Below are 21279 nucleotides of genomic sequence, written 5' to 3'. Positions count from 1 at the left end.
CGCTTGGGGTTTCATTTACTCGGGACTTATCTTGGAAAGATCATATTACATCTCTTGTAAAATCTGCTTCCAAGAGATTGGGTGTGCTAAGTCGACTCCGCTCTTTCTTTACCCCTGCACAATTGTTGACTCTATACAGGGGTTTTATCCGCCCCTGTGTGGAGTACAACTCTCATGTGTGGGGAGGCTCCCCACATACAGCTCTTCTCAATAGGGTGGAGTCAAAGGCTTTTCGTCTCATTAACTCTCCTCCTCTTACTGACTCCCTTCAACCTTTGTCTCTTCGCCGCACTGTTGCATCTTTATCTCTTTTCTATCGCTACTTTAATGGTCACTGCTCCTCTGAACTGTCTGCTTGCATTCCTCCACCTCTACGACGGGCACGTAGCACCCGTCTGGCAGCAAACTCTCATCCCTTTTCTGTCCAACTCTCTAATGCAAGAGTTAACCGTTACTCCCAGTCTTTCATTTATGCAACAGTTCAACTCTGGAACTGTCTCCCTCTGTCTGCATTTCCTGCTGCCTATGATCTCCAGTCTTTCAAACGCAGTGTGTCCAGGCATCTCTAAATGAATGGATCTTGAATTTGGCTCTCTATTGTATTTGTTTTTCTCTTGGAGGGAACTGTTACTGCGGGCTCATGGCCTTTGGTACCTTCTTCCTCGCATTAAAAAAAAAAAAAAAGGTAAACCTCGCGCAGCTGCAACACTCAAGCCTTTGTTTCTTATCAAGGCCTTCATAGCACCAGCTACTTTCATTCCTTGTGTCACACTACTTTCCATTTCTTTTGCACATTTTCCTCTCATTTCTATCACTGTACCCAGGTATTTGAACTCTCTCTCCATTCACTGTAACATCACACCAAGTTCTTGTCCGGTATCTGCAAGTAGCTCTGCATCATCAACATACAACAAGTTTGAGATATTCCATCCATCACCCTTCATATACCAACGCCATCCTTCTCTCCATTACTGATGATTTGTACTTTTCTCAGTTCCCCATCCATATACTGTATATATATATATATATATATATATATATAAAAATATATATATATGTATATATATATAAATATATATATATAGATAGATAGATATATATAGATATATATAGATATAGATATATATATATATATATATATATATATATATATATATATATATATATATATATATATATATATCTATATATTTATATATAAATCTATCTATCTATCTATATATATCTATCTATCTATCTCTATCTCTCTCTATATATATATATATATATATATATATATATATATATATATATATATATATATATATATATATATATAAATATGTATATATATATATATATATATATATATATATATATATATATATATATATATATATATATATATATATATATATATATATATAAGAGGGCAAGAGAGGGCATATGTCTGATGATAAGCAAGAAGTGGAAGGAGAATATAAGAGAGTATGGAACAGTGGGTGCAAGGATTGTATGGATGAGGATGAAAGTAGGTATACAAGCATGGGCGATTGTATGTGTGTATGCTCCGACAGAGGATCGAGTGGCAAGAGTGAAAGATGAGTTTTAGGCGAGTGTAGAAGCGTGTATGGACAAGTTTGAGAGGAGCGAGAGAGTGCTGTTGATTGGAGACATGCATGGCAAAGTTGAGAATGTACGAGTGGATGGAGTGGTTGGTCAGTGGGGTGTGCCAGCTGACGTAGATGGGAATGGAAGTGCTTTGGTGGACATTTGTGCTGGAAAGGGGCTGGCAATAGCCAACACCTACTTTCGGCATAAGATGATCCACCGGTACACATGGAGAGTAATGAGGAGGATGGATGGTGAACTTGTTGAACGAAAGGCAATGATAGACTACGTGTGTGTGGATGAGCGAATGAGAAGACAAATGTTGGATGCAAGAGTGTGGAGAGGGTGGGGGAATGGAGTCTCGGACCATCACTTAGTGATGGCCAAGGTAGAGCTGCAAAGAAAGTGGTTGAGGAGACGAAGGGGAAGACAGGAGGAAGAAACTCCTGTGAGAAGAGTGGAGAAATTGCAAGATAGTGAGAAAATGACAGAGTATAACAGCATAGTGGAAGAAAGATTGGGAAGGTATGAGCTAGAGCAGATGGAAGGGGTGGAAGACGTATGTAAGATATTCACGGAAGAGATAGGCGCAGCGTGTGAGGCGGTTTGTGGAGTGAGGAGGAGATGCAAGGGTGTGCAAGGGACAGCATGGTGGAATGATGAGGTGAAACGAGCTGTGGAACAAAAGAAGAAGGCATATAGTGAATGGTTAGCGAGTAGAGGTAGGGGAGAAGATGAGAGAGAGAAGAGAGAGGTATATGTAAGCAGGAGAAGGGAGGTTAAGAGACTGGTGAAGGAGAGTAAAAAGAAAGTGGATGAAGAGTTTGGGAGGAATCTGAGTGTGAAATGGAGGGAGAGTAAGAAATTGTTTTGGAAGGAGGTAAAGAAAGTAAGGCAGTGTGAAAGGGGAAATAGCAGGGGAGTGAAAGATAGGAATAATAGATTGTTGGTGGAGAAGAGAGAGAAACTGAGGAGATGGAAGGAGCACTTTGAGGATTTGTTGAATGTAGAGAGTGAGAGCAGTGCGAGTATAAGTGGTTGGGGAATGGCTGGGAGAAGGAGAGATGAGAGGAGGGAGGAAGAGATCAGTAGGGCGGAAGTAGTGGAAGCGATGAAGAAGATTAAGTTGGAAAAGGCCCCAGGAATTGATGGAGTGTGTGGTGAAATGCTGAGGTATGGGGGTGAGATTGTTGTGGAGTGGATATGGAAATTGTGTAGATTGGCTTGGGAAGAGGGAAGGGTTCCAAAGGACTGGAAATCAGGTATAATTGTTCCTTTATACAAAGGAAAAGGGGAAAGAGAAGTATGTGGTAACCATAGGGGTATTTGCCTTCTTAGTGTGACTGGTAAAATATATGGTAGAATACTCATTGATAGTGTTAGGCATATGACAGAGGAGCTAGTTGGAGAAGAACAAGGGGGATTTAGGAAGGGAAAAGGGTGTGTAGATCAAATATTTGTTCTAAGATGTTTAGTGGAGAAGTATCTAGAGAAGGGAAGGAAAGTGTATGCTGCCTTCATGGACTTGGAGAAAGCTTATGACAGGATAGATAGGCAAGGTATGTGGAAGGCATTAAGAATATATGGAGTGGAGGGGAAATTGTTGAGTGCTGTGAAGAGTATGTACGAGGGAGCTAGGGCTGCGGTGCGAGTGGATGGTGAGCTGAGTGAGTTCTTTGATCTCAATGTGGGACTGAAACAGGGTTGTGTGATGTCTCCATGGCTGTTTAATATATACATGGATGGGGTTGTAAAGGAGGTGCAGGGTAGGGCAGTGGATGTGGGGGTGGCTCTAATGAATGAGGGTGAGATCTGGAAGCTTCCGGTGTTGCTGTTTGCTGATGATACAGTACTGTTGAGTGAAGATGAATGGGAGTTGCAAGGTTTGGTGAATGAATTTGGGACAGTGTGTGGGAGGAGGAATCTGAAAGTTAATGTAAACAAAAGTAAAGTTATGGTGTTTGAGAGGAATGAAGTCACAGAGTGTGCAGTGAGGTTGGATGGTGAGGATATGGAGAAGGTGAGTGCATTTAAGTACTTGGGTAGTGTGATGAGTAGGGATGGAACTTTGGGGGATGAAGTGCATGAAAGGGTACAGCAGGGAAGGAAGGTTGTTGGTACACTGAAAGCAGTGTTTAGAAATAGGGAGGTGAGTATGGAAGTTAAGAAGTCACTGCATGATAGTATTGTGATCCCTACCCTGACGTATGGAAGTGAGGCATGGACCTTGCAAGAGGGGAACAAGTCAAGAGTGAGAGCAGTGGAAATGAGTTACTTGAGAGGAGCATGTGGAGTGATTTGGAGGGACAGGTTGATGAATGAAGAAGTGAAGGAACGCTGTGGGGTGCATGTGGATGTGGTTGAGAAGATTAGGAGAAATACACTGAGGTGGTTTGGACATGTGAAGAGAATGGAGAATGAAAGACTGACTAAGAGGGTGTATGTAGGTGAAGTGGAGGGAGGGAGAAGGAGAGGTAGACCGAGGATGAGGTGGAGGGATGGAGTTGAGAGGTATATGAGGGAGGGGAGGGTGAGTTGGGGGGAGGGTAGTCAAATGGTGGTGACAGAGCGACTTGGAGGCGTTTTGTCTGTGGCCAACCTTTGCGGGATTAGGGCGTCGGGATATATATATATATATATATATATATATATATATATATATATATATATATATATATATATATATATATATATATATATATGTATATATATATTGTTACGGAACAGAAATAATGAACACTTCAAGTGAGAATACTAACATCACTACTGTCACGCAAATTTCCAGGTTCAAAACAAAAGAGTTAGGTAAAATTACATGTTAAAGTTTAATGCTCAAACTAACAACTAAATATTCAGGACTCATAAGGATAATGTAATGGCAAAAACAGGTTAAATATATGGTTAACTGCAATACCCTCTATTAACACGAAGTTAGCAAAAACAAATATATCTAAGTCAGCCCTGATACAATGAGAAAACTGGATAATGCTCAGTCAGAAGCAAGATATATTATTACAGATACAAAATATAATTAATATTGGCTGACATCAAAAACTCCACACGAATCACAAAAACCTTACCAGGCCTACGAATTAACGCCTCAGGCCATACAGTACAAGAAAAATGGTAACAACACTTATACTCAAATTATACAGCAGCTAGATGATTGGAGACTTCCTGAGCACTCACAAAAATACACTATACAGGGGAGGACAGAGATGTGAACAAAATGAGGAGTAGACCTAAGTGGCAATTAATGCAGAGACTGAACTCATTATATAGGGGCCGGCAGAGCTTGATACAACTTGTAAAAAGGACGCGCAAATGAAGCCATAGGGGACAAAGAGTTGACACTCCTGCTCTGAACAACAGAAAGAACGACTTACTCTACTATAAGGGGGAGAAGGGAGGAGTGAGGTAGAACACGCAAGCCTGGTCACTATGGAAGCCACGAGGCGAATCGTGATCAAACATGCAGCATACTGTACGTTAGAATTATATAAAGAATGATGAAATCATAGGCTATGTAACACCTCCCCACAAAGAAAAAGAAATTTACAAAGGAAATTTCTTATTACTCTAAAACAATCTGTCTAAAGTCTAGATAAGCAATCTGCAATAACATTTTCTTTCCCCTTGACATGTTGTATGTCTAATGAATACTCCTGAAGAAGTAGACTCCGTCTTGTCAATCTCTGATTTTTATCTTTAAACTTACTAAGGAATTTCAGTGGGTTATGATCGGTATAAATGACTATGGGGTAAAAACCAGAACACAAATAAAATGAAAAATGCTGTAAACCCAAAATCAAGGCCAAAAGCTCTTTCTCAATAGCTGAGTAGTTCTTTTGAGGTGGAGTGAACTTCTTACTGTAATAAGATACAGGGTGTTCAATACCCTGATCATCCTCTTGCAGCAAAACAGCCCCAGCTCCTGTGTCACTTGTGTCAACAGCCATCTTAAAAGGCTTAGCAAAATTTGGAGTAGCGAGCACTGGATGACTTAATAGGATAGCTTTAAGTTTACTGAAAGAGGAGTCACAGTTATCGGTCCAGACAAATTAAACTCCCTTTTTCAGTAGGTCTGTAAGTGGTGATACAAGAATTGAAAAGTTAAGAACGAATCTCCTGTAATAACCTACCATTCCCAAAAATCTTTGTAGCTCTTTCCTACTTTTAGGTCTGGGAAGATCACTTATAACCTGAACCTTAGCTCCTGGTGGTGCAACGTGTCCATCACCAATTACGTACCCAAGGTACTGAACTTTAGCTTGACCAAACTCACACTTTGATAAATTAGCTACAAGATTAGCCTGAGCCAAACGCTCAAGAAATTTACTGACATGGCATAAATGATCTTTCCAGTTGTCACTGAAGATTAATACATCATCAATATAAACAACACACCCTGCCAAACCCTCTGTTACAACATTCATGAGCTTCTGAAAAGTGGCTGGTGCATTCTTCATACCATATGGCATTACAGAACATGCAAAAGTCTTTCCTAGTGTTACAAAACATGAGATCTCCCTAGCACGTTCAGTCATAGGTACTTGCCAGTATCCCTTTAACAAATCAAACTTACTTATGTACCTAGCCTTTCCGATCTTGTCTACGCAATCTTCCACGCGAGGGAGAGGGTAAGTGTCTGTTTTGGTTATCTGATTAACATGTCTGTAGTCGATGCAAAGCCGCTGTGACCCCGCTGGCTTAGGGACTAGAGTGACAGGAGAACTCCACTCGCTCTGACAGGGCTCAATCATCTTGTGGTCCAACAGGTAGCCAAGTTCCTTCTGGATGAGAGGAACTTTCACTGGGTTCACACGGTAAGGAGGCAGTTTAATTGGCTTTGCGTCTCCAACATCGACATCATGCATCAACACAGTTGTTCTTCCTGGAGTGGCACGGAACACTTGCGGGTACTCCTGCAGTAATGCCGAAAACTCCTGCCTTTCCTCGGAAGCTAGATGAGAAAGCTTAGTCTGGAGATCATTCATGATATCAGGATTCTTCCCCAAACTATCACTCAGGCTCATACTGCATGGGAGAACTTCACTTGCAGACTCGGGTGGAACAGCTACAGTGCAGACTGGGTTATTTTCGTCCCGCCTGTGATATAACTTTAGCATGTTAATGTGACAAAGTTGCTTGTTCTTTCTACGATCTGGTGTGGCGATGACATAGTTGACATCACTGAGTTTCTTCTCCACGAAATAAGGACCACTAAACTTGGCTTGAAGAGGTTGCCCATGCACCGGTAGCAGAATCAAAACATGATCTCCTGGCTGAAAGTGGTGTAACCTGGACTTCTTATCATGCCAAGTCTTCATCTTCTCCTGAGCAGCTCCTAAATTCTCTCTTGCCAGCTGTAAAGCAGTGGACAGACGTTCTTTGAACTTCATCACATACTCCAGCAGGTTGACGTCATCTTCCTCCGACAGCCAGCATTCCTTGAGTTTAAGGGGTCCTCTTACTTCATGGCCAAACAGTAGTTCAAAGGGTAAGCCCAGTGATTCATTTGGAGATTCTCTTGCGGCAAACACAAAGAATGGAAGACCTTTTTCCCAGTCTTTCTGATGTTCCAAACAGTATTTCCTGAGCATCGATTTGAGTGTTTGATGATATCTCTCCAACGCTCCTTGGGTCTGGGGATGGTAAGCTGAAGACGTGATCTGGGTGATGCCCAACTCTTTCAGAGCCTGCTTGAAAACATTTGACATGAAATTACTTCCCCGGTCTGACTGTACCTCCTTGGGCAGACCAAACTTGGTGAAGAACCCTAGCATTTCCTTAAGCACGTTCTTTGCAGAGATATTTCTAAGTGGAATGGCTTCAGGATAACGAGTAGCCATATCAATCAGGGTCAACACATAAGAAAATCCTGAAGAAGTCTTAGGAAGAGGGCCCACAATATCCACCAACACACGGGTGAATGGCGCCTCAAAAGGAGGAATGGGAACTAGAGGTGCAACCTTTTCGGTCTGATCACACTTCCCCACAACTTGACAGGTGTGACAAGACTTACAATACCAGGAAAGATCTCTGAAGATACCTGGCCAGTAGAAGTGTTTCAAAATGCGTGCCACAGTCTTCCTCACTCCAAGGTGTCCTGCCAAACTGGAATCATGAGCCACACTAATGATATCCTGCCTACAAACACGAGGGATGACAACCTGATGTACAACCTCCCATTCACAGTCGACTGATGCTGTTGGGGTTCTTCATTTTCTCATAAGTACTCCTGACTTTATATAATAACAAGTAGAAGCACCAGCTGACTCTTCCTCACTGCAAGCAGAGTTAGCTAGACCTTTCAACTCAGGGTCAGCAACCTGCAACTCAACCAACTCTTGACGAGACAAATTATCAACACTACGGGGTACTGCCTCATCTGGTGAGTGGTCCAAATTAGCAAGAAAAGTGTCAGCTAGGATGACATCATCATCATCATTATCCTCTAAGTCACCAGTAACTTTAGACTTAGCCCTAGTGACAGCACATGCAGGGAACACATCAGGGACATCACAATCCTGGGCCGCAGTCACTGGCTCACTAGACAACTGAGGAGCTGGACACACTTGACTTCCACCAATCTCATTTCCAAGTAAGAAAGTTACACCTGACATTGGGAGTGTCTCAACCAACCCAACCATAACGGAACCATTAACAAAACCAGACTCTAAATTCACTCTGCACAGAGGGACAGAGAAGTAATTATTCCCTACACCTTGTAAGATTACAGTTTCATCAGAGGAATTAACATTAGAGCCTAGAACACTGGTCAGCATAAGGGATTGGCAAGCACCTGTATCACGATATATTTTAACTGATTTCCTGTCATTACTGTCCAGAGGACTGACAAAACCATCAGACAGGAAATTAGCACATGAACTCTTGAGAGTGTCACCCACGTTACTGCTCAAAAGAGGAGCTTCATCATGAGAATTTAATTTACCCCTCAAAGCAGGTTCAGTTAACTCGGTTAAAGAATTCTGGGAACTCTCAAGGGTGGACACTAGACCAATTGACTGAATATTTAAAGACTCCTTTTTGTTCACATCACGCTGTCTCCTGAAACATTTCTCTGTAGTATGACCAAGCTTACTACAATAAGTACATTTACTTTTCTGAAATCTAGAGATGGAGCTGGTATTTACTTCCTGAGAAACATCATCTTTATTCTCTTTCCTGTTACCTGTACTCTGAGTAGAGGCAACGTACTTACTCTCAGCTTTCCTTTTTTCTTTAGAATATCTCTTGTGAGTGAGAACATATTCATCAGCTAAAACTGCAGCATCAGACAAATTATCTATTCTTTTCTCATCAAGATATAGGCTTACATCTTTATTAATACACCTTTTGAAGTCCTCCAGCAAAATCATCTGCTTAAATTTATCAAAATCAGAATTTACATTCTTAGAATTTAACCACTGCTCTAACAGATCTTCTTCGATTTTTGCATACTCAACATGGGATTGCATATCTTGCTTATAAGTTGTCCTAAATTTTACTCTATAGGCTTCAGGAACAAGCTCATAGGCCTTAAGAATCAAGCTCTTAACTACATCATAATTATCAGATTGATCCTGAGGCAAAGATGCATAAGTTACTTGAGCTTTACCGGTGAGAACACTGTGAAGGAGTACTGGCCAATACTTTCTGGGCCAATTAAAACCTGTAGCTACCCTCTCAAACAACTGAAAATACTTTGTTAAATCAGATTCATTAAAAGGAGGGACAAGTTTAACATTTTTAGCCACATCAAAATCATCAGAGCTAGATGATCCAGTTCCACCTTGTTTCATGCGATACTCATGGTCTGCCTGAATCCTAGCAAGTTCAATTTGTGCCTGAGCCTGTGCCTGTGCCTCTTTAGCACGAGCCTGAAACTCAGCCTCCTTAGCACGAGCCTGAAACTCAGCCTCCTTAGCACGAGCCTCCTGCAGGGCTAGCTGTAACTTAGCTATTTCAATCTGCGTTTGCTCATCTGGAGGAGTTACATTAAACAAGCTTTTATTAATCATGTCAACAATTTGATCTTTAGAATGATGAGAGCGAACAGCAATTCCCAATTGTTGAGCAACAAGCTTAAGTTCATTCTTTGTTCTGTTTTCTACATCACACACTGTTTGCACATTTGACAAAAAATCTTTGGCTTCATCAAGAGTAGTAATAGTAGACATCATGAATAAATCACAGTCACAAAATATCAAGCAATATCCTTATGATAATATCCTGAATATCCTGATAAGAGGTCGCCAAATTTATGTTACGGGACAGAGAGAGATAATGAACACTTCAAGTGAGAATACTAAAATCACTACTGTCCCGCAAAGTTCCAGGTTCAAAACAAAAGAGTTAGGTAAAATTACAAGTTAAAGTTTAATGCTCAAACTAACAACTAAATATTCAGGACTCATAAGGATAATGTAATGGCAAAAAACAGGTTAAATATATGGTTAACCGCAATAGCCTCTATTAACACGAATTTAGCAAGAACAAATTTATCTAAGTTAGCCCTGATAAAACGAGAAAACTGGATAATGCTTAGTTAAAGCAAGATATATTACAGATACAAAATATTATTAATATTGGCTGACATCAAAAACTCCACACGAATCACAAAAACCTTACCAGGCCTACGAATTAACGCCTCACGCCATACAGTACAAGAAAAATGGTAACAACACTTATACTCAAATTATACAGCAGCTAGATGATTGGAGACTTCCTGAGCACTCACAAAAATACACTATACAGGGGAGGACAGAGATGTGAACAAAATGAGGAGTAGATCTAAGTGGTAATTAATGCAGAGACTGAGCTCATTATATAGGGGCCGGCAGAGCTTGATACAACTTGTAAAAAGGACGTGCAAATGAAGCCATAGGGGACAAAGAGTTGACAATCCCGCTCTGAACAACAGAAAGAACGACTTACTCTACTATAAGGGGGAGAAGGTTGGAGTGAGGTAGAACACGCAAGCCTGGTCACTATGGAAGCCACGAATCGTGATCAAACATGCAGCACACTGTACGTTAGAATTATACAAAGGATGATGAAATCATAGGCTATGTAACAATATATATATATATATATATATATATATATATATATATATATATATATATATATATATATATATATATATATATATATATATATATATATATATTTATACATCTATCTATCTATTTATCTATATATATATATTTATACATCTATCTATCTATTTATCTATATATATATATATTTATACATCTATCTATCTATTTATCTATCTATCTATCTATCTATATATATATATTGAACAATCATGGGGACATCACAACCTTGTCGCACGCCCACACTGATCGTGAACCATTCACCTATATGTCCATTTATCCTTACCCATGGCCCACTACCATCATAAATACCATTGACGGCACCTAGCAGCTTGCCATCTATACCGTACATGCGCAAAACCTACATCTTTCTCTGTTTTCTTTGTTGTATGCTTTTTCCAGATCCACAAATGCCATAAACACCTTATAGTCCTTCCCACAAGGCTTCTCCACTATCTGTGTTACTGCAGATTTTTGACCCACTCATCCTCTGCAACTCCTAAAGCCACCCTGTTCATTATTCACTAGGACTTCTGATATCTTTCTTACTGTATAATAATTTTTCCATGTATCTCCGTTACAACACTCAATAAAGTTATGCCAAGATAATTGTTGGACTCACTTCCCTCACCTTTATTTTTGTACAGGGGTATAATCACAGCCTTTTTCCACTCTGCTGGAACAGTTTCACACCAAGCCTTCTTACATGTCACCAACAAGCACTTCACTCCACTTTCTCCACTAGACTTAATCATCTCTGCATACACCTTATGAACCCCAGCTGCTTTCCATTTTTCAGCCACTTCACAGCGTTCTTCACCTGCGCGAGTGTCACTTTTGCTGGCACTGCATTCCATCTCTGCACATCCCAAATACCAATCATGTTTAGAGCAGCTCTACTCTCTCTATTCCCATTCATCAGGCTTTTGAATTTTTTTTTCTATATTTCCCTTACTTCATCTTCTGGGTAATTAATCTACCACTTACATCCTTCACACTTTCTGTTATGCAACGTGTTCTAGGTCCAACTTCTTGCACTCAGAACATGGGCACGGACTTGGGTTCTTTTGTTCAGGACAGAGCAAAAGCATGCAACAAAGGAACAGGGCTCAAACACAGGCTAACCAGTCTTACACGTGTATTACCATACAAAGAGAAAACCCAATGCTTGCGCAATACATATGGCACAGTACAATCACTTATCGTCACATAAAGGTTTATAGCTGACTACAGTATATCTCAGACAGGTGCAGATGGCAGTCAGGTGTGGGAGGTGGGCCGTCTGGGGTGCACTCTCGGGAGAGGCGCTCATCTCGGGCAGCATAGTAGGGCGTCCAGTGCAGGCTGTACGGCGGCGTTTTGTGGGCGGCCCCCTTTTGGTTGGGCTCTTAGGTGTATGGTGGCCCTCAGGACTGGGGCCAAACAGGGCTAATAGGCGCGCAGCTCGGCGCCTGCCCTTGGAAGTACTGACAGTCTTGCTGAGGATCTTTTTTTTTTTTTTTGAATGCTAGGAAGAAGGAACCAAAGGCCACGAGCCCACAAACTGTTCCTTCCAAGAGAAAAACAAGATACAAGAGAGAGCCAAATTCAAGATCCGATCATTTTGAGATGCCTGGACACATTGCGATTGAGAGACGAGATCATAGGAAGCAGGAAATACAGACAGAGGGAGACAGTTCCAGAGTTGACCTGTTGCATAAATGAAGGACCGGGAGTAATGGTTAACTTTTGCATTAGAGGGGGGAGGCGGTGGCTGAATCAGTAGAGAGGCGGCTTGCAGTCCTAATGGACCCAGGATCGAATCCCGGCTGGGGCAGGGAACAGTTTAAGGATTTGAATTTCCTAAAAAGCAGACTTTCCTGATCTACCAGATGACCCGCCGACATGTCGTAAAAGTACCCCCGCTAATACCAGTACACCAGTCCTGTATGAGACAGCCCTAGCATGTATTCAATATGGACGGTGGGTGTTAGCACCAAAGTGGGGACATGTGGAGGTGTAGGAGGACTACTGGGCCTTGGGATAGGCCACTGCCCCCAAGAGATAGGTCTGAGCCTTTGCCCAGAGTCGGACACGTAAAAAAAAAAAAAAAAAAAAAAAGATAAAATGCAGCATAGTGCCCCCTTGAACACCCAGACACCCCCACAAGGAATGCAGCATAGTGCCCCCATGAACACCCAGACACCCCCACAAGGAGCCCACAGAGGAGCAGCAGCAGCGCGCCGGGACTCGGTGCAACAAAGGCCTAAGTCAGCCTGGGCTCGCGCCCCTATGACCCGGAGCCCGCCTGCCATCACCATAGCAGGAATACCACACTACCTTCCAGGCGAGCCTTCATCAACCAGCTAAGGGATGGAGCTGTCTATCCAGCTCCTGCCAGCACCCCAGAGATGGCCTGTAGCTGCTCACCCCTCTTTAAAGAGACGACCTGTAGCTTCTCTGAGGGTAACGAGGAGACCGCCTGTCGCCGCTCCCACCTTCGTCAGACAGCCTGTAGCCACTCCGAAGGTGTTCCCACTGAGACGGCCTGTAGCTACTCAACACCCCTCCTGCAGGAGATGGCCTGTAGCCACTCCGAAGGTGCCCCTGGGTTTGCTGGCAGCCACCCACTCCCTCAGGCCATGGCCAGTAGCCGGGCCTTGGTGCTGGCCTGCAGTCATGCCCCTTGGAAGCCACGGCCAGTAGCCGGGCCCTACGGCAAGAGACGGCCTGTAGCCGACTGCTGCCTGCAGCAGATGCCTGTTCCCTGACCCCTGACACAGAGGGAGTCTCGGGCATAGAGGAGCACTGGAGAGGCCCTGTAATCTCACCTGGCCTCTGCTCCCTACGACTGGCTCTGGAGGAGACCCACCTGATGGACCCTGATGCAGACCAGTGCTGCAGCCACTTCCTTTTGGCGCCGCCAAGCCCCAGGGACCGCAGCTCTCAGGAACCCCAGGCTGTCCCCAGAACTCCAGGGTGGGAACTCCCCACACCTCGACGGCAGAGGTCCTCATCCTCCGTCAGGAGCCTGAACGGCCATTTTGGGCAATTGTTCAGCCCCAGTCCTGAAGGCCACACTCCTGTCCTCAGCCCTGATAGTGCTGGGCTCTTCGCCACCCAGAGCCCTGTACAAGAACGGACGTCCCTGCGTGTGGTCCCGTGCCCTCTGAGTACGAAGGCTCCTAGTGGTGCCCAGCCCCGGCAGTAGCGGAGCTGTGCCGCCCCTCCGCCCGCGCCCCTGGCGCCAGACGCGGACCAGAGTGACCCTAACTGTGAAATATTAGTGACCAAACAGTGCCTAGGCAGAGCAGTGAATTGACCTTATCAGTGACAATACCCAGTGTTGGAGAAAATAATAGATACAGGGAACAGGGTACAGAATGATACAGTGACAAGATCAAAGTGGTATAGAAAGTGATGATAATTAGCCATTAGCAGAATACAAGTGGAGGGTAATGAAGTGAACACGCTACCATCAGAAATTGTATCTTACTACCATAATCAAAATCAGACCCCAGTGCCTTACACACCCTCCCCAGAGTGAATTAACATTAGCCACTCCACACATATAGAAACCCTGCATTTCCCTAATTGAGAACACTCTGCCTTAAGTGCTATTTCACTGTGACATAAAACAGTATCCCGCAAGATACCATTAACCATATCTATAAGAGTTTATAATCGCCCAGTATACTTGTGTTTGTAACATCTACTGATTCCCCTGTCTAACTAAGCATTACACGTGTACGGTTGTTGCCTGGAGTTTTTGTGTCCTGCCTCTCTCTTATTTGTCTAAGCCCCGCTATATGCTAGGTGTTTATGGAACAGGAAGCCGAGCCTAAAACACTTAGCACTGCAAGAGAGTTGAACAGAAAAGGGATGAGAGTTTGTTGTTAGACTGGTGCTACGCGCCCGTTGTAGAGGTGGAGGAATGCAAACAGACAGTTCAGAGGAGCAGTGACCATTGAAGTAACGATAGGAAAGAGATAAGATGCAACAGTGCGGTGAAGAGACAGAGGTTGAAGGGAGCCAGTAAGAGGAGGAGAGTTGATGAGACGAAAAGCCTTTGACTCCACCCTGCTGAGAGGAGCTGTATGTGGGGAGCATCCCCACACATGAGAGTTGTACTCCATACAGGGGTGGATAAAACCCACGTATAAAGTCAACAACTGTGCAGGGGTAAAGAAGGAACGGAGTCGGCTTAGCACACCTAATCTCTTGGAAGCAGATTTTACAAGAGATGTAATATGATCTTTCGAAGATAAGTCCCGAGTGAATGAAACCCCAAGCATGTTCAAGGACGATGCAAGATTAAGCTGAGCATTATTAAACATTAATGGGTACATCTGTGGAAGATTTTGTCAGGTTGATAGGTGTAAGAATAGAGTCTTTGATGCATTAAAAACAACAAGATTTTTTTTACCCCAGTCAGAGATACGAGTCAAGTCAAACATTAGGTGTGCCATATCCTCATCCCCTGTTTCTTGAAGTAACTGCTGGATGGATGATGTGGGAACCGAATGGAAAGATGAAGGGTGGAATCATCAGCGTATGAGTGAATAGGGTTAGAAGTACAGCTTAGAAGGTAATTGATGAATAAAAGGAAGAGAGTTGGTGATAGGACAGAGCCCTGAGGAACACCACTGTTGATAGATCTAGGAGAAGAACGATGGCCGTCTACAACAGCGGCTATAGAACGACCAGAAAGGAAGCTAGCGATGAAGGCACAGATAGAAGGATAGAAACCGTAAGAGGGCAGTTTGGAAATTAAAGATTTATACCAGACTCGATCGAAAGCCTTTGAGATGTCAAGTGCAATGGCAATGCTTTCGCCAAAGTCCCGAAAGGAGGATGATCAGGAGTCTGAAAGGTAGATGAGAAGATCGCCAGTGGAGAAACTCTGGTGGAACCCATACTGACGATCAGAAAGAAGGTTGTGATGGGAAAGATGCTTTAAAATTTTTCTATTAAGAATTGACTCGAAAACTTTTGAGATACAGGATGTTAAGCAATTGGACGATAGTTAAAGGGTTGGGAATGGTCACCCTTCTTTGGGACTGGTTGAGTGAGAGCAAACTTCCAGCAAGAAGGAAAGGTTCAAGTTGATAGGCAAAGGCGAAAGAGTATACCTAGGCAGGGTGTTAGTACAGATGCACAGTTCTTGAAGACAACTGCTGAGACCCCATCAGGACCATATGCCTTGTTAGTACTGAGGCCTGTGATGGCAGAGAATACATCAGCTGAAGAAATTTTAGTATCGGCCATGAGGAAGTCAGAGGGGGAGAAGTGATGGAGGAACAACACCGGAATCGTCTAAGGTGGAGTTGGAGGAGAAAGTCTGATCAAAGAGATCTACTTTATCAGTAGAAGAAATAGCTACAGAACCATCAGAGTACAAAAGATGAGGGAAGGATGATGAGGTAAAGTTGTTAGAAAGGTTTTTGGCAGGGTCCCATAAGGAGTGGGAAGAATTCGAGTTAGAGAGTTGAGAGCATTTATTACGGATGAAATTATTTTTAGCACAGCGAAGAACACACTTAGCACGATTCTGGGCAGAAACGTATAAAAGATGTGATTCAGGGGTGTGTTGGCTGCGGTACCTTTAATAGGCCCTCTCCTTGTTGCGGACAGCATTAGAACAAGCGTGACTAAACCAAGGCTTTCTTGCATTAGTCAAAGGATATGAGAAAGGAATGTATGCTTCCTTGCCCTAGAGAATAACCTCTGTAATGCGCAAGGCACACTCAGATGGCTCCCGACCATGGAAGCAATAATCATTCCAGGGAAAATCAAAGAAGTACTGCCTGAGGGCCCCCCAATCTGCAGCTACAAAGTGCCACAGACGACGTTTCTTTGGAGGGTCCACAGGCCGTACCAGAGTGACAGGACAGGTTAAGGTGATAAGGTTGTGATTGGAGGAGCCCAACGGAGAGAAAAGATTAAGTGTAAGCAGAAGGATTAGTTGTGAGGAAGAAGTCAAGTATGCTGGAGCTCTCTCCAAGGAGGTCAGGGTTATGGGTAGGGTGCTGTACAAGCTGCGCTAGGTCATTAGGTTATTAAGGATAGAAAAGATGTAGGCTTGTTCACCAGGCGGATCAGTGAAAGGAGAGGAGAGCCAAAGGTGGTTTTGAATATTGAAATTTCCTGGAATGGAGATTTCAGAGAATGGAGATTTCTGGGCAGGTCCTGGCCCGAGGTTGTTGGGGCGCCCCTCGAGGGTTGGGGGCTGCGGTCTAATTGGAATGAGGAGGCCCTCAGGGGCTGCCTGCGGCCGCGCTCTCCCGAGGAGTCCGACAGTGGTTGGAGGCATTGAGGGTACAGCTGCAGGGACAGGATACCCAGGTTCACAATGGGGCCACTCCAGACGTCCTCCACCAGGAATTCTGTAGGGAAGCAACCTCCACCCCTAGTGGTGTGGGGGGAGTGCAAGGGACATCCCGCTCAGCCTCTGGAGGGGCGGGCCAAGCCAGGGACACTGTCTTCGGCAGGAGCCTCCAGGGTAGTGGAGGAGGGAAGACAAGTGGCCATTCCCTCAGCTTGGCAAGTCCGGTGGACGTTGCCAAAACTTCACTCCGGGGCAGTGGAAGAAGGAGGTCCTGTGGACACTCCCTCTGCCTGGCAAGTCTGGTGGACGTTACCAAAGCTCCATTCTGGGGTAGTGGAAGAAGGAAGTCTGGTGGATGTCCCTTCCGCCTGAAAAGTCCGGTGGACGTTACCAAGGCTCCACTCGTCCCGGGGACAGCAGGTAGAGGAAGTCCGGTGGATGTTCCGCCTGTTGTAAGTCTGGTGTATGTTACTGAGGCCTTGTTGCCAGGGGAAAGATGCAGCCAACGGGAATCCGGTAGAAGTCCCTCCTGTGGCAGGTCCGGTGGACGCTACCATGGCTCTGCTCCCTTCCCTGGGATGACAGGTGGTGGAAGTCAGGTGGACGTTCCTCCGACGGTAAGTCCGGTGGACGTTATCGTGCCCCTGCTCCCGGTGGTGGGTGGCAGAAGAGGGAGATCTGCTGGACACTCCCTCTACAGCAAGTCCAGTGGACGTTACCGTGCTGCTATTCCCCTTGGGGTCCAAAGGTACAGGAAGTCCAGTGGACATTACCAAGGGCCTACTTGGGACTGTGCTGTGACAAGTCCCACCCCGATTCTGGTGAGTGTCATCCTGGCTGGAGTGTAATGCAGTGGGGCAATGAACTCCCCGTTGGTTCCGCTGGTGGAAGAGGGGCATATGGTAGTGAGGAACGTGGGCCTGTGTAGCTCGGGGCCCTTGCGCACCTCCCTGTGCCCTCCTTCCAGGGTTGGTGTCTCGCCCTCCCTGGGGTCTTCTCCTGGGGTGGGTATTTCACCACCGTCACAGGGATGAAAGTCACGTCCTCGTGGCTGGAGGCAGTAGGTGTCCGAGGTGGATGTCTGGTGGGAAGGCATGAGGTGGTGGGGTAGGTCCATCCATTGGCGAGTAGAGTGGCTCAGCTCCTGGTGCGGGTTACATATAAATGACCTCTAGGGTGGAGGTCTGGGGCATCTGCTGCAGGAGGTGGATCAGCTGGGAGGTTCCTTTCAGCCGGCGTTTGCTTCCCTGGGTGGGGGTCCACAGGACATGCTTGATCTTCATCTCCAGTGGCAGGGAGAAAGGTGAGTGACCTGTGGCTGTCGGCTGCAGACTGGAGATGAGCGAGGTCGCCCTGGTTTTATGAGGACGTGGTGGGGTCGCCTTAATCGGCTTAATAGGTCGGGCTACTGGAATTTTCCATCCCGTGTGATGTATTTTTAGGGGTAGGGGGGAGGTGTTGGGTGTGGGTGGTGTGAGGAGGTTCGCATGGGTGGTGTGGGTGGTGGTGAGTTGGTGCGTATCTGGCAGGTGGGTGGGATAGGCGGTGGTGGTGGTTAGTACGGGCGTGGGGGGTGAAGAGGTGGGGGCTCATGGTGTGTTAGTTGGTTGGGCGTGGGGGTTTGTGGTTGGGGAGGTGTGGTTGTGGTGCAAGGTGGAGGTGGGGTGGTGGTGGTTGAGGATGGGGGAATGGTGTGGAGCCTGGAGCAGGGTGTGGGGATAGAGTGAGGAGTGGGTGAAGATGAGAGGCATGTGGGCGTGTGTTGTCTGGTGTTGAGAGTGGTGGTGGTGAGGGGAGGTGAAGGGGGTGGGGAGGGTTAGCCATGTGATGTCAGGGTTGGGGATGGCGGCACAGCCATGGAGGTGGGTGGGTGAGGTGAGGTTGCCGGAGGCAAGTGGGGGGTCTGGGGAGAGGGCGAGGAGTCGGAGGGGGTGTGGTGGGAGAGGTGATTGTGGAGGGGGGACTGGGTGCGGATGAGGAGAGGGAAGGTGTGAAATAGCAGGTGTATGAGTCAGCACTGTGGTCAGGGGGGGAGGGTGGTGGTGCATTGCACTGGGCAGGAGGGTGAGGATTGCCGGGTGATGGAGTTGGAGGTGAATGAAAGGGATGCACGTGGCGGTGTTGGTAGGTGTGGGTAGTCACTTGGTATGGATTGGGGACTTTTACAATTGTGAAAGGTCCCATATATCGAGGTGATAGTTTGTTAGGGGCCAGTAGGTTGGCCACCATGATGGAGTCGCCTGGTTTGTAAGGACTGGATGCAGTGGTGTTGGGTTGGAGGTCCTGGTTGTTTTGGAGGTGGTGTAGTCTGTGCTTGAGGTGGTGTTGGGGGTTGGATGAGGGGGAGGTGGCGGGCAGCTGTAAGTTACGGCAGAGAGGCAGGAGGAGTGGTGTTTTGCTGAATACTTGCTCATGTGGGGTGATGGCATCCTCACATGGGCAGGAGTTCATTCCCGACTGCACGATTTTTATGTGGGCTGGCCAGTCTTCGTTTTGTGTTTCCTGGATCCTAGTCTGCACTTGGTTGAGTAGGGTGTGGTGGCTCCTCTAGCAAATGCCATTTCCCTGAGGCCAGTATGGGGAAGAGTGGGAAAGTTTGTACCCGAATATTTCGGCGAGCTCCGTCCATACCCTGCTGGTGATTTCCGAGGCATTGTTGGAGTGGAGGGCCTGGGGAATGCCGAAATAAGGGAACACATGTCACTCTAAAGCGTTTGCCACGGCGATGGTGTGGTGCTTTTTGGCTGGACAGGCAATCAGGAATTTAGAGTAGGTGTTGACAAACGTGATAAAGACCTTATAGCCTGATTTGGATGGAAGCAGCTCAACTATGTCCACGGAGAGGAGTTGCTATGGCTTATTGGCGGTGATGTTGCCGGATGGGCCAGGTGTCCTGGTGGCGTCCTTATCGAATGTGCACGCCCGACAGGCTTGGACAACTTGCTTGGCTATATGAGAGGGGATTGATGTCCTGTAAATGTCATTAAAAATTTGTAGTATTTTTTTGGTTCCAAGGTGTATTCCATTATTTGAGTGTAAGTGGGTCTTGGTGTCTAGGGCAGTATCTGGGTCGAGTGCTATGAGTCCTGAGTGTGTGAACAGGTGGTCACCGTGTTGATGGAGTTTGGAGAATATTTGGTGTGGCATCCATTTGGGGCAATCTTTCTTTTGCCATTGCTGTAGGAGGCTAGGGGCGGCATTGATGGGGTTGATGGGTAGTCTGGATAGGGCGTCAGCATTTGTATGTAGTTTTCCTGGGCGATAAGCTATATTGAAGTCAAACTCTTTGAGTGTTTCTCTCCATCTGATGATTTGGGCATTGTAAGTTTCTGATTGCTGCAACCACTGGAGGGACCGGTGGTCAGTGATTATGGTGACATGGGAGCTGGTCAGGTAGGCCCGGAAGTAGTCCAGAGCCCAGATGATGCCCAGGCATTCTCGTTTGGTGGCAGTGTAATTTTTTTCGGTCTGGTTAAGGGTACAGCTGGCACAGGCAATGATGTGTTCCTGCTCCTCATGGACGTGAATTAGGATGGCACCGATCGCTACTAGGGATACGTTGGTGTACAGGCGAAAGGGCAGGGTGTTGTCAGGGAATGCGACTATTGGGGAAGTGATTAGTTGGTTTTTGAGGGTGTTAAAAGCCTGTATGCAGTCTTATGTCCAGGTGAAAGCTTCGCCCTTCCTCGTCATGTCTTGAAGGGGCTTTGCTATGTTAGCAAAACCCTTCATGAAATGCTGGTAGTACGATGCATGGCCGATGAAGGCGCGGACCTCGTGGATGTCTCGGGGCAGGGGGAGGTCTGCGATATCACGCAGCTTATCTGGGTCAGGTGCTATGCCCTCCTTGCAGATGACATGTCCCAGGAAGGAGACGGATTGTTGAGCTAGGACACACTTGGACGGCCTGAGCTTGAGCCCTGCCTGCCCAATTTTGAGGAAGACTTGTTGGAGTCAGTGGAGGTGGTCGGCCCAGGTCCAGCTGAAAATAATGACGTCGTCTAGGTATGCAAGACATATCTCCCAGGTGACGCCGCTGAGAACTGATTCTATCAGCTGGGAGAATGTCGCGGGGGTGTTGCAGAGGCTGAAGGGGAGGACGTTAAATTCGTAGTGCTTCCCACTGCTAGTGGAAAATGCGGTTATACCCTTGTCTTCTTGATGCACTAGGACCTGCCAGTAGCCTGACTGCAGGCTGAGAGTGGAGAGCTAGGATGCTCCGTACAGGGAGTCCAGAGTCATCTATCTGGCACAGGAGTGTGGCGTCCTTGGTGGTCA

This window comes from Coenobita brevimanus, chromosome 106, assembly GCF_032717465.1.
Source record: "Coenobita brevimanus isolate Jiangsu-jjx chromosome 106, ASM3271746v2, whole genome shotgun sequence".
In the NCBI taxonomy this organism is placed as follows: domain Eukaryota; kingdom Metazoa; phylum Arthropoda; class Malacostraca; order Decapoda; family Coenobitidae; genus Coenobita; species Coenobita brevimanus.
The sequence above is the reverse complement of the archived record's forward strand: the minus strand, read 5'-3'. Positions refer to the sequence as shown.